The 15282-nt window shown below is 45.8% G+C and overlaps 1 protein-coding gene across 1 annotated transcript in view; it reads right to left on the reverse strand.

The window, feature by feature from the left end:
- CDH3 (cadherin 3) overlaps positions 1-14323 on the reverse strand; it is a 126644-nt gene extending 112321 nt beyond the window's left edge. Inside the window, exons 1-3 of the mRNA XM_064581285.1 lie at positions 14160-14323; positions 13809-13875; positions 2655-2728 (exon numbers count right to left, since the gene is read on the reverse strand). The gene's annotated coding sequence lies outside the window, so the exon portion shown is untranslated. The remainder of the gene's footprint in view (positions 1-2654; positions 2729-13808; positions 13876-14159) is intronic.
- Between the last annotated feature and the right edge of the window lie 959 nt (positions 14324-15282).

Below are 15282 nucleotides of genomic sequence, written 5' to 3' on the forward strand. Positions count from 1 at the left end.
TGACAGAGATCAGGGATCTGACTGTGCCAGGTAAGATGACACTAGATATTTACTAGGTGCCTGGCTTTACCAGATGCACTGTGGCAGAAAGAAAAATGCAAATGAAAAACACTGCAGTCCTTGAGTAGGTTCCAGTTTATTTTAAAATGTCTTATTCATTACAGCACAATATAAGATGATCCATAGTAAAGGGAGGAGCCACAGGCCTTCAGAGGAGGGAAAATGAAGGGAAGGAAGAGAAGCCTAAGGCAGGCTATGCACTGGGCATGAAGAAGTAAGTACCATCTGAATGGGAGAAGAAAGTGGGAATCCAAGCCAGGGATTACCAAGCTTGAAAAGGGAGGCTGGGTTTGGGATGGGCATGGCCAGCAGGGAAAAAGGGGTTGGATCAAGGCAGACACTTTAAGTCAGGTTGTAAAAAGTAACACTTTCTCCCCATTGCCTACTGTGTCCTGTAAACATACAGCCCCTTTGGCTGTCAGCCAACCTTGATTCCTTTGCCTAACTGGTCCCTCTTATCTATTTATTATTATTATTTTAAAATATTTATTTATTTAAATAATCTCTACACCCAACGTGGGGCTTGAACTCACAACCCTGAGATCAAGAGTCACATGGTCCTCTGAGCCAGTCAGGCGCCCCTATTATTATTTTTTTTTTAATAGATTTTATTTATTTATTTGATAGAAAGAGACACAGCAAGAACAGGAACACAAGCAGGGCGAGTGGGAGAGGGAGAAGCAGGCTTCCCGCTGAGCAGGGAGCCCGATGCGGGGCTCGATCCCAGGACCCTGGGATCATGACCTGAGCAGAAGGCAGACGCTTAATGACTGAGCCACCCAGGCGCCCCTATTATTTTTTTTTTAAGATTTTATTTATTTATTTGACAGAGAGAAACACAGTGACAGAGGGAACACAAGGGGGGCTGTGGGAGAGGGAGAAGCAGGCTTCCCGGCTGAGCTGGGAGCCCGATGCGGGGCTTGATCCCAGGACCCTGGGATCATGACCTGAGCCAAAGGCAGACGCCTAACGACTAAGCCACCCAGGCGCCCCGCCCCTATTACTTAATTAATTAAGTAATCTCTACACTGAACGTGGGGCTCGAACTCATGACCCCGAGATCAAGAGTCGTATGCTCTTCTCACTGAGCCAGCCAGGCACCCCCAGTTTCCCCATATTTAATACAAGGCCTCCTGATTTTCTTCCGCTTCCCCAAATAGACTGCACTCAAGGTAAAGAATGTGCTGACCAGTAAACAAATGTCTAGTCCAAGTTAAACAAATGTCATTTCTTGCCTCAACAGGACGACTGGCTTCTGTTCTACTCTTGGTCCCACCAACTCTCTCTTTCCTACCCACTATCAGAGTCCGTTTTCTAAAATGCAAACCTTTGACCATGTTACAAACCAGGCCACCATCACCTCTTACCTGGCCACTGCTACAACCTCCTAACTTGTCTCTCCTTTTCTACTCATGCCCTGCTCCCAGGTCTGTCTTCCATATATCAACCAGAGTGATTATGTTAAAACCTGTCAGATCAAGTCACTTCTTTGCTTAAAAATCTCCAACAGGATCTCAATTCACTCCAAATAAAAGCCAAAGTATTTACAGTGGCCTACATGGCCCTCCACAGTCTGCCTCTCCCACTCCAGCTATCTCCTTGACTTCATCTTGAACCTCATCCCTGACCCACTGTTCTCCCCCCTTCACTTACCCTGCCCTCCTTCAGATTCCTGGAACACACTAGGCATGTTTCTGCTCTGGAGCCTTTGCTTTGACTGTTCCCTTAACCTGGAAGCTTCTTCCTGCAGATGTGCATGTGGCTCTTTGTTCAAACGTCACCTCATCAGAGCAAACTTCCCCGACCACCCTCCATAAAACAGCACCCCCACCCTGCACTGTCACTCTGGTTTCCTCTCCTTTTCATAGTTCTTACCACCTGACATATATTTTCATTTGTTTACAGTACGTATTGCGGAGCACAGTGTAAACTCTGGGAAAGCCGGACTATTATCTATTTTCTTCATGCCTGACTCTTCATTGCCTAGAACAGACCTGGCATATAGTAGTAGGTGTTCCAGAAATGTTTAATAAATATTTTTCTTTTTTAAGGTTTTCAATTTTTTGAGAGAGAGAGAGAGAGCGCGCACAAGCAGGGGGAGGGGCAGAGGGAGATGCAGACTCCCAGCTGAGCAGGGAGCCCGATGCGGGGTTTGATCCCAGGACCCTGGGATCATGACCTGAGCCGAAGGCAGACGCTTAACGACTGAGCCACCCAGGCACCCAATAAATGTTTTTCTTGAGATTAAAAATTACATTCCTTCATGTGACCTTCAGAGTCCTTCATAACCTGGTCCCCACCTTACTTCCACAGCCTCATCTCTGGCTTCTCCTTCCCTCTGACACCATAATTCAGCCTGAAGAAGAGTTACAACTTGAAACTAAACACTCTCTTTGGCCTCTGTAAAAATGCTTGGCCTTCCCTCCTCTGTGGAGGCAACATTTATTCTACCACCAAGACTCTGTAAAGTTCTCCCCTCTGGGGCTCCTCTCCTAACCCCAGGTCTGGGCCAAGCGCCTCACACCTCCCACGACCCTCCTCCCTTGATCCCTCTCCAGCAAGCTCCTAAGACACTGCATTATAGTAACTGTTACCTATGATTCACTGTGCTCCCAAAGGGTCAAGACCTTGACTCAGGCACCTTCGAAACTCCAGAGGTCAGAATCAGCTTGGTACATAAAAGACAATCAAGAGTTTGTAAGATTAAACAGGCAAAATGTACTGAGACCCCTAGTGTGAATGAGCCACTCTGAGAGCTGAACTCTACAGCATTCACCCTCCTTCCAGATATAACTGGACCTCATTGTCAACCCCTCTTAAAAATTAACAGGGTTATCATGAAGTATCAAGTGTTTTGCTTGCATCATGTTGACATAAAAGGCCCAAAGAACTAGACACAGCATATACTAGGTTGAGAAGACTCAGTTTCCTGGGCCCGTAAAAGGCAGCACACTAATAACGTGCAGGTGAATCCCAGACCTCCTGGTCCAATCTTCTCATCTATAACATCTGTATCTGGGTTCCCTGAACTGAAAACGTAAGAGTTTTAAGAGCAGAAGGGTGAAAGGACACTTCCAGCTCTGCAGAACAAGGCTTGCAAATATAAACAGATACCCCCCCCAACTCTAACATGGGCCAACTCTGGAGGAGAAACCTGCTCAAATTCTAACTCAGGAAACTTTGCAACTTTGCAAAGCTGCAAATGAGAGAATGGTACCTAGTAAGTAAAAACAATTAAATTTACGCAAACTACTCCCTCTAAGGCCAAAGTTAGTTTGCCCAATTAGAACATATTACATTTGCTAAGACATAGTGTGGCGTTTTCACTCAAGTACTCCATGCGCTCTGATTCCAGACCAGTAATAGCTTGGTAAGCTGAGTTAAGGGCGTATCTAACAATTGAGTGTGGAGAAAAGTCACTATTAACATTAGCCTCTAGACACACACACACACACACACACACGTATACACACACACCCTACTTAGGCTTAGGCTAAGGGCATTATCATCCATAGCAGCCTACCTGGAAACCTGGACCTCATCCTTGCCTCTTCATTTTTCCTTTATGCCCTGGAATCACTAAGAGCCTCAAAAAACATCTCCTACATATAATCCCTCCCCTTCATTTCTCAAATCCTGCTCAAAACCTCCCCTGCCAATGACCATTAAGCCAGGCAATAACTTTCTAGATCCATTTTAATATGGTAGTCACCAGAAACCTGTCACTACTGAGCACTTGTAATGTGGCTAATTCAAATTCGGATGTGTGGCAAGTGTAAAATACACCTGGATTTCAAAGACTTAGCACCAAAATAAAGAAATAAGTAAAATAGCTCATTAATAATTTTAAAATACTCATTCATGTAGAAATATTTCAGTTATATTGGGTTAAATAATATGTATTACTAAAATTAATTTCACCTATTTCTTTCTACATTGTGCTACTATAAAATTTTAAATTATACATGTAGTTTATATTTTTCTGGACAGTGTTGCTCTACAGTGTCCTAGATCTCCACCTCATCCTGTGGATACACCTAGATAGCACCCACCTCTGCAAGTAACCCAGGAAATGATCTGAAGGCTGGCAGAACAGACTCTCCACAGTGAAATGTGGAGAAGAGGCCATAATGAAGAGAGTAGGAAGGGTGAAGACTGGTGAGGAGCCAAACTGATCTGTGGAACTGTAAGAAGGAGGGAGGAACAACGTGGGTACAGAGAGAGAAGAGAAGCAGACCCCCACACCAGGAACCCCAGGCTCATGGGACCTGCACTGGGAAAAAGAATCCCTGTAACATTCAGCTTTGAAAATCAGAGAGGCCTAACTTTGAAAGTTCCTACAGTAAGTGGGGCTTCACACATGGAACTTTAATAAAGGTTTTTTTTTTTTTATGATTTTATTTGTTTGAGAGAGAGAGCACCTGCCAGTAGAGCAAGAGACCAAGCACAAGCAGGGGGGAGGGGCAGCTGCAGATGGGGCAGCAGACTCCCCGCCGAGCAGGGAGCCCACGCAGGGCCCCATCCCAGGGCCCTGAGACCATGACCTGAGCAGAAGGCAGACGCCCAACAGACTGAGGCACCTGGGTGGCTCATGCAACTTTAAAAAAAATCAGTGGGTTCAGCTCTGGAAGAGCCAGACAGGCTGATAGGAAACTGAGTCCCCGCCCTTGAAGAGAGAGCACAATAAATAGCCCCATGGAGATACACCACACAGGGAGCAGTTTGAAAAACACCTGAGGTACAGAGGTAGGAGATTTATTTACTAATCTCAGAGCATGTGCTGGAGGGGCAGGGATCCTTGGGAGACTTCTCCAAGAACAAAAGACCTGGCAGGTGCCATTTCCCTCCCCCACTCCCCACCCTGAATACATGGACACCTGTGGGAACTACTGCAGTGTGAACACTCTCCACCTCGCTTGCTGACAGTACACACTGCCCCAGTGCTCTTCTGTGGACTCACCCTACATCCCAGTCTGAGCAGTTTCCCCAGGAGGCTGCAGGCCCCCTCCCACGGCAGACCAGGAAGGACCTTACTGGCACCGTCTGCCCCAACCCTCGAGTTCTCCTGCAGACCTGCCCCCCAAATATACCCTTGGCCAGAGTTCATCCAAAGCAGTGCCACAAGCCTGGCAGTATGCAAAAAAAATTAGTATATGTATAAAAAAATCAGTCAAGGGAGTCACAAAGTAAAAAAGATATTAAGTATGACACCATATACCTAAAATGTGGGGGGAGAGGAGTAAAGAATGGATTCAAACTCTGGAGACTATCAACTTAACATGGACTGCTATATGTGTAAGATTCTATATACAAACCTAATGGTAACCACAAATCAAAAACCAGTAACAGATATGCAAAAAAAAAAAAAGAGGGAGAGAGAGAGAGAAAGGAATCCAAGTATTATCACTAAAGAAAGCCAGCAAACTGTGAGAGAAGAGAACAAGAGAAGAAAGGAACAGAAAAGACTACAAAAGCAACCATAAAACAAGGAACAAAATGGCAGTAAGTACAGACCTATCAATAATTCCTTTGAATGTAAATGGATAAAACGCTCCAGTCAAAAGACACAAGGTAACAGAATGGAGAAAAAAGGAAGACCCATCTTTATGCTTTCTAGGAGAGACTCATTCCAGACCTAAAGACAGGCAGATTGAAAGTGGAAGGATAGGAAAGCATTTACCATGAAAATGGAGTGAAAAGAAAGCTGGGGTAGCATTACTTATACTGGACAAAACAAACTTTAAAACAAACACTGTAGGGGCACCTGGATGGCTCAGTCGGTTAAGCGTCGGCCTTCGGCTCAGGTCATGATCCCAGAGTCCTGGGATCAGCCCCACGTCGGGCTCCCTGCTCCGAGGGGAGCCTGCTTCTCCCTCTCCCTCTGCCTGCCACTCCCCCTGCTTGTACGCTCTCTCTACTAAATAAATAAAAATCTTAAAAAAAAAAAAAAAAGAAAAACAAAACAAAGACTGTAACAAGAGACAAAGAAAGACATTATATAATCATAAAGGAGACAATTCAACAAGAAAATATAACAATTGTAAATATTCATGCACCCAACATGGGAGCACCCAAATACAAAAAGCAGCTCATAAAAAAACATAAAGGAAGTAATCAAGAGTAATATAATAATAGCAGAGGACTTTAACACTCCACTTAACCAAACAGAAAATCAACTAGGAAACAGTGGCTTTGAGTGACACATTGGACCAGATGGATCTAACAGATACATTCAGAACATTCCATCCTAAAACAGCAGAATACACATTCTTTTCAAGTGCACATGGAACATTCCCCAGAACAAGTCATATGTTAGGCCACAAAACAAGTCTGAAGACATTCAAAAAGAATGAAGGCATACCATGCATCTTTTCCAACCACAATGCTATGAACTAGAAATCAACCACAAGAAAAAATCTGGAAGTGACACAAACATGTGGAGGTTAAATAACAAGCTACTAAACAGTGAATGGGTCAACCAAGAAATCAAAGAGGAAATTAAAAAATACATGGAGACAAATGAAAACACAACAGTCCAAAATCTTTGGGATACAGCAAAAGCGGTTCTAAAGGGAAGTTTATAGTGACACAAGCCTCTATCTCTCTCCAATTTTGCCTCCTGCCATACACCCTATGCTTCTACCACATGGACTCTTTGCCCTTGTTACATCATTCTTTTTCGAGGCTCCTTGTCTTTGTACAACTTATTCTGACCACCATGTACTTTGTTCCCTCAGCTCTACAGAAAAAATTCCTACTCACCTTTCTAGATCCAGTTCAATGGTCCCTTCCCTTCTGAAGCTTTTCCAGATCCCTCATCTCCCCGCCTCCCCCTTCGGCATTTGGTCCACATCTCCATTTCAGAATAGTAGCTTTTCTTTTTGTTTTGTTTTGTTTTTAAGTATATATGCTTTTTTTTTTTTTTTTGAGATTTTGTTTTTTTAAAGTAATCTTTACCACCAACGTGGGCTTGAACTCACGACTCTAAAATCAAGACTTGCATGCTCTACCAACTGAGCCACCCAGGCGCCTCTAGAACTGTCGTTTTTTTATGCATGTTCTTCTCCCTCAACATTTTCTCAAGCTTTTTTTCATTTCAGTATCTCCAAAACCAATCATGTTGGAATTGTCCAGAATCATCAGAGCAACTTAGAAAACTTGCCATGCATGGAGGGCCCTGACAAACAACTTTCAAAAACTCCTCAGGTGATTCATTAGAAAAGAGCAACAGCTAACATTCAGTGAACATTCACCACAGGCCAGGCACTGAGCTCGGTCATTTATGTGCACCCTCTTGCTAAAATTCCTCACTGAAGCCCTACTGACATCCTAAAGGAAGCAGGTTCCTTCTCCTGACTACTTGTGAAGTGTGACCCTAGTTAAGAACCACTGCCTGGCACAGAGAAGGTATTCCAAAAATGTCTGCTGAGACAATGAATACAGAGTCTGGGTCATTCTTTTCTTTCTTTCTTTTTTTTTTTTTTTAAGATTTTATTTATTTGACAGAGACAGAGAGCACAAGCAGGTGGAGCGGCAGGCAGAGGAAGAGAGCGAAGCAGGCTCCCTGAGGAGCGGGGAGTTGGATGCGGGGCTCGATCCCAGGACCCTGGGATCATGACCTGAGCCAAAGGCAGATGCTTAACTGACTGAGCCACCCAGGCGCCCATTCTGGGTCATGCTTACTGAAGGAAAATGAGGAGTCATTTTGAGGATCAAAAAAAAAATTAAGTGAATTAAATTTCTGGAAAATAAAGAACAGGGGCAAACAGAAAAATGACGGTGTTAAGAGCTGAAATCAAGAGCTGGTTGCTCCTGGGCGCCTGGGTGGCTCAGTTGGTTAAGCGACTGCCTTCGGCTCAGGTCATGATCCTGGAGTCCCGGGATCGAGTCCCGCATCGGGCTCCCTGCTCAGCGGGGAGTCTGCTTCTCCCTCTGACCCTCCCCCGTCTCATGTGCTCTCTCTCATTCTCTCTCTCAAATAAATAAATAAAATCTTTAAAAAAAAAAAAAAAAAGAGCTGGTTGCTCTTAAATACCAGCCAAACAGAAAAACCGTTGGCATATCTAGTATATAAAAGAAACAACTGGGGGTGCTTGGCTGGCCCAGTCAGTGAAGTGTGCGACTCTTGATCTCGGGGTTCTGAGTTGGAGCCCCACATTGGGTGTAGAGATTACTTAAAAATAAAATCTTAACAACAACAACAACAACAACAAAGCAAATGACTTTAAAGGGAATAAACAAACCAGTAAAACACATAGCAGATGCGAAGAAATGTGAAAAATCTTTTTTTTAAAAGATTTTATTTATTTATTTGACAGAGAGAGAGATAGTGAGAGCAGGAACACAAGCAGGGGGAGTGGGAGAGGGAGAAACAGGCTTCCTGCTGAGCAGGGAGCCCGATGCGGGGCTCGATCCCAGGACCCTGGGATCATGACCCGAGCTGAAGGCAGCCGCTTAACGACTGAGCCACCCAGGCGCCCTGAAATGTGAAAAACCTTAATGACATGGATAATTTTTAAATTTTAAATCACCAATGTTGACGCAAAAAAGTAAAAACCTTAATAATTAAGAAAGAAATAAACTATTCCCAAATCATCCTCTTGATAAAAATCCTAGATCTAAATGTTTTATAGGTAAATTCTTTCAAAAGGCAGAAAAAGATGAAAAGCAATCTGAATGTTTCTACAACTTAAGGATAAACATGCCACCAAACCACTGAAAGATCTTCCTTTCTCACTCTAAGGGCTATTTCACTTAAGAACGCAGATGAAATAATATATTTTCAAAAAAAATTATCAACTGTAACCAAGAGAATTTTATCCCAGTATTATCTGTAATCATAAAAATTTTAGAAACAACCTAACGTCCTATGAGAAATGGTTAAATAAATTTTGGTATGTTCATGGAAAGCAATATAAACCAGCCATTAAAGGTGTTTTTTAGGGGCACCTGGGTGGTTCAGTCAGTTAAGCGTCTGCTTTTGGCTCAGGTCATGATCTCCGGGTCCTGGGATTGAGTCCTGAGTTGGGCTCCCAGCTCAGCGGGGAGTCTGCTTCTCCTTCTCCCTCTGCCTCTTCCCCCTGCTCATGCCTCTGTCCCAAATAAATAAAATCTTTAAAAAAAAAAAAACAAAGTGTTTTTTAAAAAAACAAAAGAAAAATCCATATAGAAATTATATGAAATTTAAAATGTTTAAGGGAAAAACATACATAGGGAGAAAAGGAAATTCATCACAACAAATACAGAGGTGCTAAAGAGGGATCACAAATGACTTTTTCCTATTTAAAAAAATTGTATTTTATATATGCTCACATGCTTTGATAAGATATATATATTTTTAAAGATTTTTATTTATTTATTTTAGAGAGAGCGAGCAGGGGGAGGGGCAGAGGGAGAGAGAGAGAATCTCAAGTGGACTCTGTGTTAACTCAGAGCCCAATGCACGGGGCTCTATCTCATGACCCTGAGATCATGACCTGAGCCAAAATCAAGTCAGATGCTTAACCAACTGAGCCATCCAGGTGCCCCTGATAAGATATATTTTAAATAAAAGTAGTACAAGACATAGAAAAGAGAGGAAAATAATCATATTTTTTTGAAATAGTTCTTAGAAGAACAGGTTTTTGACATCCTAACATTGTCTTAAAGACAAAATTTCTTGGGGAGCCTGGGTGGCTCAGTTGGTTAAGCGTCTGCCTTTGGCTCAGGTAATGATCTCAGGGTCCTGGGACAGAGCCCCACATGGGGCTCCCTGTTCAGCGGCGGGCCTGCTTCTCCCTCTCCCTCTGCCACACCCCCTGCTTGTGCTCTCTCACACTCTCTCTCGATCTCTCAAATAAATAAAATATTTTAAAAATTAAAAAAAAATTTTTTTAAAGGACAAAATTTCTTAAAAGTGTTCAGTGAAAGTTATACTGTTTCTCACAATTGTTTTATCAGAAAATTAGGGTCACTGTAACTGGAAAACTAGTTTTTGCTCTATTAGTAGAAAATGCAGAAAGTACAAAATTACTGCTTGGGGTTAAACGGTCATGAGTGTTTGCTATGGTGACACCCACTTACAGAGTGTGTACTTTGGAGAAAGGGATGAAAGCAGTCAAATGGCCTTGCCCTAAAAGCTAGCTGAAAGCTTAGTACAGAGATGGATGGGTAAACACACAACTCCATATGACATAAAAACAGTACCACGACCGCTGTGCACAGGTGCTGTGGGAATGCAAACGAGGGGCACCCGACCTTACCCAGGGGAAAGAGTGTCTGGACTGGGGCTTAAAGCCCAGCTCCAGTCAGCTCAGGAGAAGGCTAAGAAATGGGACTTCTGGACACAGGGAGCTTGAACATTCCTGACTGCAAACATCTTGACCTGGTTCAGCAAGTGGCTTGGCTGCCCCTGGGGAGTCAGGAGCATCCTGTGTGAGTTGGGGTGACCTGAGCCAGCTTTGGCTCAGCCTATTCATCCTGATGGCCTAACCATGGAGCTCTTGGGATCTGGAGTCAATGGAGACCAGGTCCTGGTCCCTCTCTACTTCCTGCCCTTCCAGGTAAACCTGGTCTCCATATGCAGCTTTTTTCTTATAAAACTTTCTCCATTTCTCACTGTTTTGGTGGCTTCACCTTTTCTTCCTAACTAAAAATGTAGTGCACATCATGAAGAGAACGATACATAATGTTTACACAGATACAGCTACTAATGATCCTATAGATCCTAAGGGTTTTCAGGGTATCCCCCCTCTGCTCCTGTTCCCCTCCATTCTGGAGCCACTTCAGGTATTTGTTAGCCAAACACCAGAGGAAGGTCCCAGCCCCAAAACACCTCTTCATGGCAGCTCTGACTTTCAAACTCTTGTTCCTACATTTTGTCATTCACAGCAGTCTTTAAAACTAAGAAGAAATCATCTTAGTTTCCTGCTCAACAACAGTGATTCAAGCTACACCAACCACTTGCAGCTCCCTGAACACACTAGATACACACATCCTGCTGCTCAGAGCACTCTTCTCCAGACCTGTGCTTCACTAACTCCCTCGCCTCCTTCCAGTCTGTCCAGATGTCCCCATCTCAGTAAGAATAAGGCTTACCCTGACCACGCTATTTAAGCTGTACCCTTACCACAAGCCACCTTCTTCGCCACTCAAACCCCCTTACTTTTCTCGACCTTCTTACCTGCTCTGATACTGTCAGCTTCTAGTATATTATAAAAGTTACTTACTAAATTTTTCTGTCTCCTCCTTCTAGGATGTAAGCCCCACAAAAGCAGAGATCATTATAAATGTTCTTCACTAATGTATCCCAACCGCTTAGAAAAGTGTCTTAGCACATCACAGGGGTTCAATGGCTATCGGCTGAATGAATAGATGAATGAATGAATGGGTTACCAGGGCCACAAAGAAAAACGTCCAAACTCCCTTCTATTCTCATCTACCCACTGCCTGCAGCCCATACCCACTGTCACACAGGACAACGGTTTCATGAACATGCCCCTCATCTTCTTGCTTCCCAATGTCCCTGACCCACAAAGTCCTTCAGCTCTATCTCCACCCCCTTCATTTTCACTTGTTGGACTCTGCTCCTATTCAAAAGTGACATCTCCACTGACTCTTTCCCGCGGGCAGAATTTCCTCTCCCCTCTCTGTAGGCACAGCAGCCCCCCAACCTCAGAAACAACACCTGATACCACTTCTCCTGTGCTATATACTGCATGAGGCTTCCCCCACTCAGTTAACCTCCAGGATAAGCAGTCACATGACTCAATTACTCATCTCTTGCATTCCCTGGAAGGCCAAGCTCAGAGAAAAAGAAACTCCGACAAAGGGAAATTTCTGCCAAAAAAACCCCTCTGTAGATTCAGTTGTTCTGTCCTTCCTCCAGGGTCATTACCTGCAGCCTGGGTTAGGTAACCCAAGGGGACTCTCAGGCCATTCTGAGAGAATATAACTGAATAAGAGTACTTGGGCAACAAAGCTTTGAAAGTGTAGTTTAAAGCATCCCTAACACTCACTGCTCAGAACACAAATCCACTTTCACCCTTAAAGAGGCAACCCCTGGTGCGCCTGGGTGGCTCAGTCAGTTAAGCACCTGCCTTCGGCTCAGGTCATGATCCCAGGGTCCTCAGATCGGGCCCTGCTCAGCAGGGAGCCTGCTTCTCTTTCTCCCTCTTCCTGCCACTTCCCCTGCTTGTGCTCTCTCTGTTAAATAAGCAAATGAAATCTTAAAAAAAAAAAAAAAAAAGCAACCCCTACGGGAAGGATCATCACCCCCACACCCCCATGAGGTGTTAACTGCGTTAAGCGATCCTAATTCTCACAGCCTGCTGAGGAAGTGCTTTATATGGAACGGCACTGATGACCAGTGATTTGCTCTGGCTCATGTCAAACCAAACAACTATCTTGTTCTAGTATTGTTACTTGTTTTACTCCTTAAGGCTCACCCTTATAAAATAAAAACATACAAGAAGTAAAAGATATAAAGGCATTATATGTTTAATTTACTACAAAATGTTTTATTTTTTTAAGATTTATTTCTTTTTTTAAAGGATTTTATTTATTTATTTGACAGAGAGAGAGACAGTGAGAGAGGAAACACAAGCAGGGGGAGTGGGAGAGGGAAAAGCAGGCTTCTCGCTGAGCAGGGAGCCTGATGCGGGGCTCGATCCCAAGACCCTGGGATCACGACCTGAGCCCAAGGCAGATGCTTAACAACCGAGCCACCCAGGCGCCCCAAGATTTATTTATTTTAGAGAGAGAGAGCATGCGTGCATGCGAACGGGAGTGGGGGGAGGGGTGGAGGGAAAGGAAGAGAGAGAATCTCAAGCAGTCTCCCCACTGAGCACGGAGCCCGACCTTATGACCCTGAGATTTTACTTTTAAGTAATCTCTATACCCAATGTGGGGCTCAAACTCACAACACCGAGCTCAAGAGTCACATGCTCAACCAACTGTGCCAGGCAGCGCCGCTGGATTGATTTTGATAGTATCACACACTTAACAACTAGAGTCTGTGATTTTTCCTTAATTCTAAAGAGAGTGTGGATTAAAATACCATCTGAACCTTGTTATAGTTTCACAGATATACGCTATGTAAATCAATGCATAACCTCAGAGTTCTGATACTTCTAGAAAATGCCTCTTCTCTCACAAGAATAAATGACTTAAAAAATCAGCTTCATATTAATGAAGTTGAAGGCTGGACATCTGGGGGTGTACACTATTATACCCTTGTTAAGGCAAAAAAAGAACACGAAAAGCTATGGGACAGGTCCTTCCTGTTTTGTACGTTGTTGTAGTTTTTTTTTTCCTCCTGCCCCAAGAAAGCCCATCTCCAGCCTCTTCCAAGGCAAATCCTGACCAAGCTTCTTCGGCTCCTACGGGGTCTTTAGGAGAGGTCAGAGGCTGGGGCTGCTCTCTCCTTCCCTAACAGTTACTTCCTCCTCTCTAGTTTTCTATCCTGTCACCCTACCTTCTCCATTCCGTGACAGAGTTCAAGCAATTGGCCTGGCACTCAGGACTCTCAACAGTGACACTTCCCGACACATTCACTCAACTCTTCTCGCAGAACCTCACCGCCCTGGTCCCCTCCTCCCCACAGTGCAGCCCGCTTTTTGGGGCGCCCACTCCCCCCAGCTCTGGACATCTCGGGTTTCGCACGCTGGGAGGCTCTGAGGGGAGGACCAAGCCAGGAAAGGCCGTCGCACAGGCGGAGAACAATGACTGCTCTAAACACGCCCCGGGGTAGTGAGGGACCCGCTGCTCACCTGGGGCGCGGCCGTCGGAGGCCTCGGGGCCATTCCTGCCTCGCCGGGGCCGGCTCCCAGACTGGGGCTGGGGAGAGAGGACAGGGCCCACTCACCCGGCTGCAACCGCCGACCCCTCCCCGCCGCACCGGGCCCGCCTCCGCCCCTCAGCCACTTCTCCAGGAGACGGTTAGGGAGATGCGCGAACCGCGCCTAGGCCTGCCGTTCCCCCCGGCCCCAAATTAAAGGCTCTCGGCATCCTGGACACCGTCCTCTGACCACGCCCAGTCCCACCGGCAGGATGGTGGGCGCGGCCGGGCGGATACAAGCCAAACCCGTGGGAGGTGCCGCCTCGACCCCACTCGGAATTACCGCCTCCTGAGGACTCGGATTTCGGGACCTCGGGCCCACTCGGGGCTCGGGCCAGCTCCTCCTGCACCCGCTGCAGGTTCAGTCCTCTCCACTTCTGATGTGCGGAGGAACGGCCCAAAGCGGCCTTAGCCGCACTGGGGCCGGACAATGGCCGCAGCGGCGGGGGGGGGGGGCGGGGGGGCGGCGGGGGGCAGAGCCGGAAGTGCGCCTGCGCACGCGGAGCCTCGGTCCCGCAACTCCCGGGCGGTGGCTGACTACACTTCCCAGAGGCCCCCGCGTGTGGGTCCCGTAGAGGCAGCCTGGGAGGTCGCTGCGCCACCCTGGGGAGCTGCAGCGGGGTCCACGGTGTGGCTTGGATACTCGTGCGTCCATTTGTTCCAATAATAGGCACTGAGCACCTCTTCTGTGCTAGGGGCGGGATTCAGCGGCAGATGGGAAAGGAAAGACTCTACTTCGGGGAGCTAGTGTGCACTGCTGTGGACGAGGCCAACAATAAAAACGTAAACATATCAACAAGGTATGTTTCAGGTACTGACTGCAGCTACAGGAATAGCATAGTGAAGGGAGTGGGGCAGCGTCGCATCTTCATCACAAGATGTTATTTCCGTTGCCTCTCCTATGCCGTGTTCACCCATGGGTCACTACCGAAGGTTTGGACACTAATTCCCCAGACCACGCCTACTGCGACTAAGATACTTGAGGCACTTATTACTCCAAGAGAATAAGAGAATCTTTTCCTGTTGTCCCAAAATTGGTAACCGGGACTCAGATGAGGATTTAAGTTCTTTCGCATTCTAAAGAAAGACAAAGCATTTGGGGCTAGACACTCTCAGGTCTTACAAAAGGGTAGCCGGGTGCTGAATTTGCCCTGTTGCTATTAACCGTTGCCTCGACACCACCCCTCTTTTCGCAGGCTCTATAAAGAAACTAGAATGGGGGGGGCCTGGGTGGCTCAGTTGGTTAAGCGACTGCCTTCGGCTCAGGTCATGATCCTGGAGTCCCGAGATCGAGTCCCGCATCGGACTCCCTGCTCTGCGGGGAGTCTGCTTCTCCCTCTGACCCTCCCCCCTCTCCTGCTCTCTCTCTCTCATTCTCTCTCTCTCAAATAAATAAATAAATAAAT

This window comes from Mirounga angustirostris, unplaced genomic scaffold (genome assembly GCF_029215605.1).
Source record: "Mirounga angustirostris isolate CCGP_5_RB_7025 unplaced genomic scaffold, mMirAng1.0.hap1 SCAF_16, whole genome shotgun sequence".
In the NCBI taxonomy this organism is placed as follows: domain Eukaryota; kingdom Metazoa; phylum Chordata; class Mammalia; order Carnivora; family Phocidae; genus Mirounga; species Mirounga angustirostris.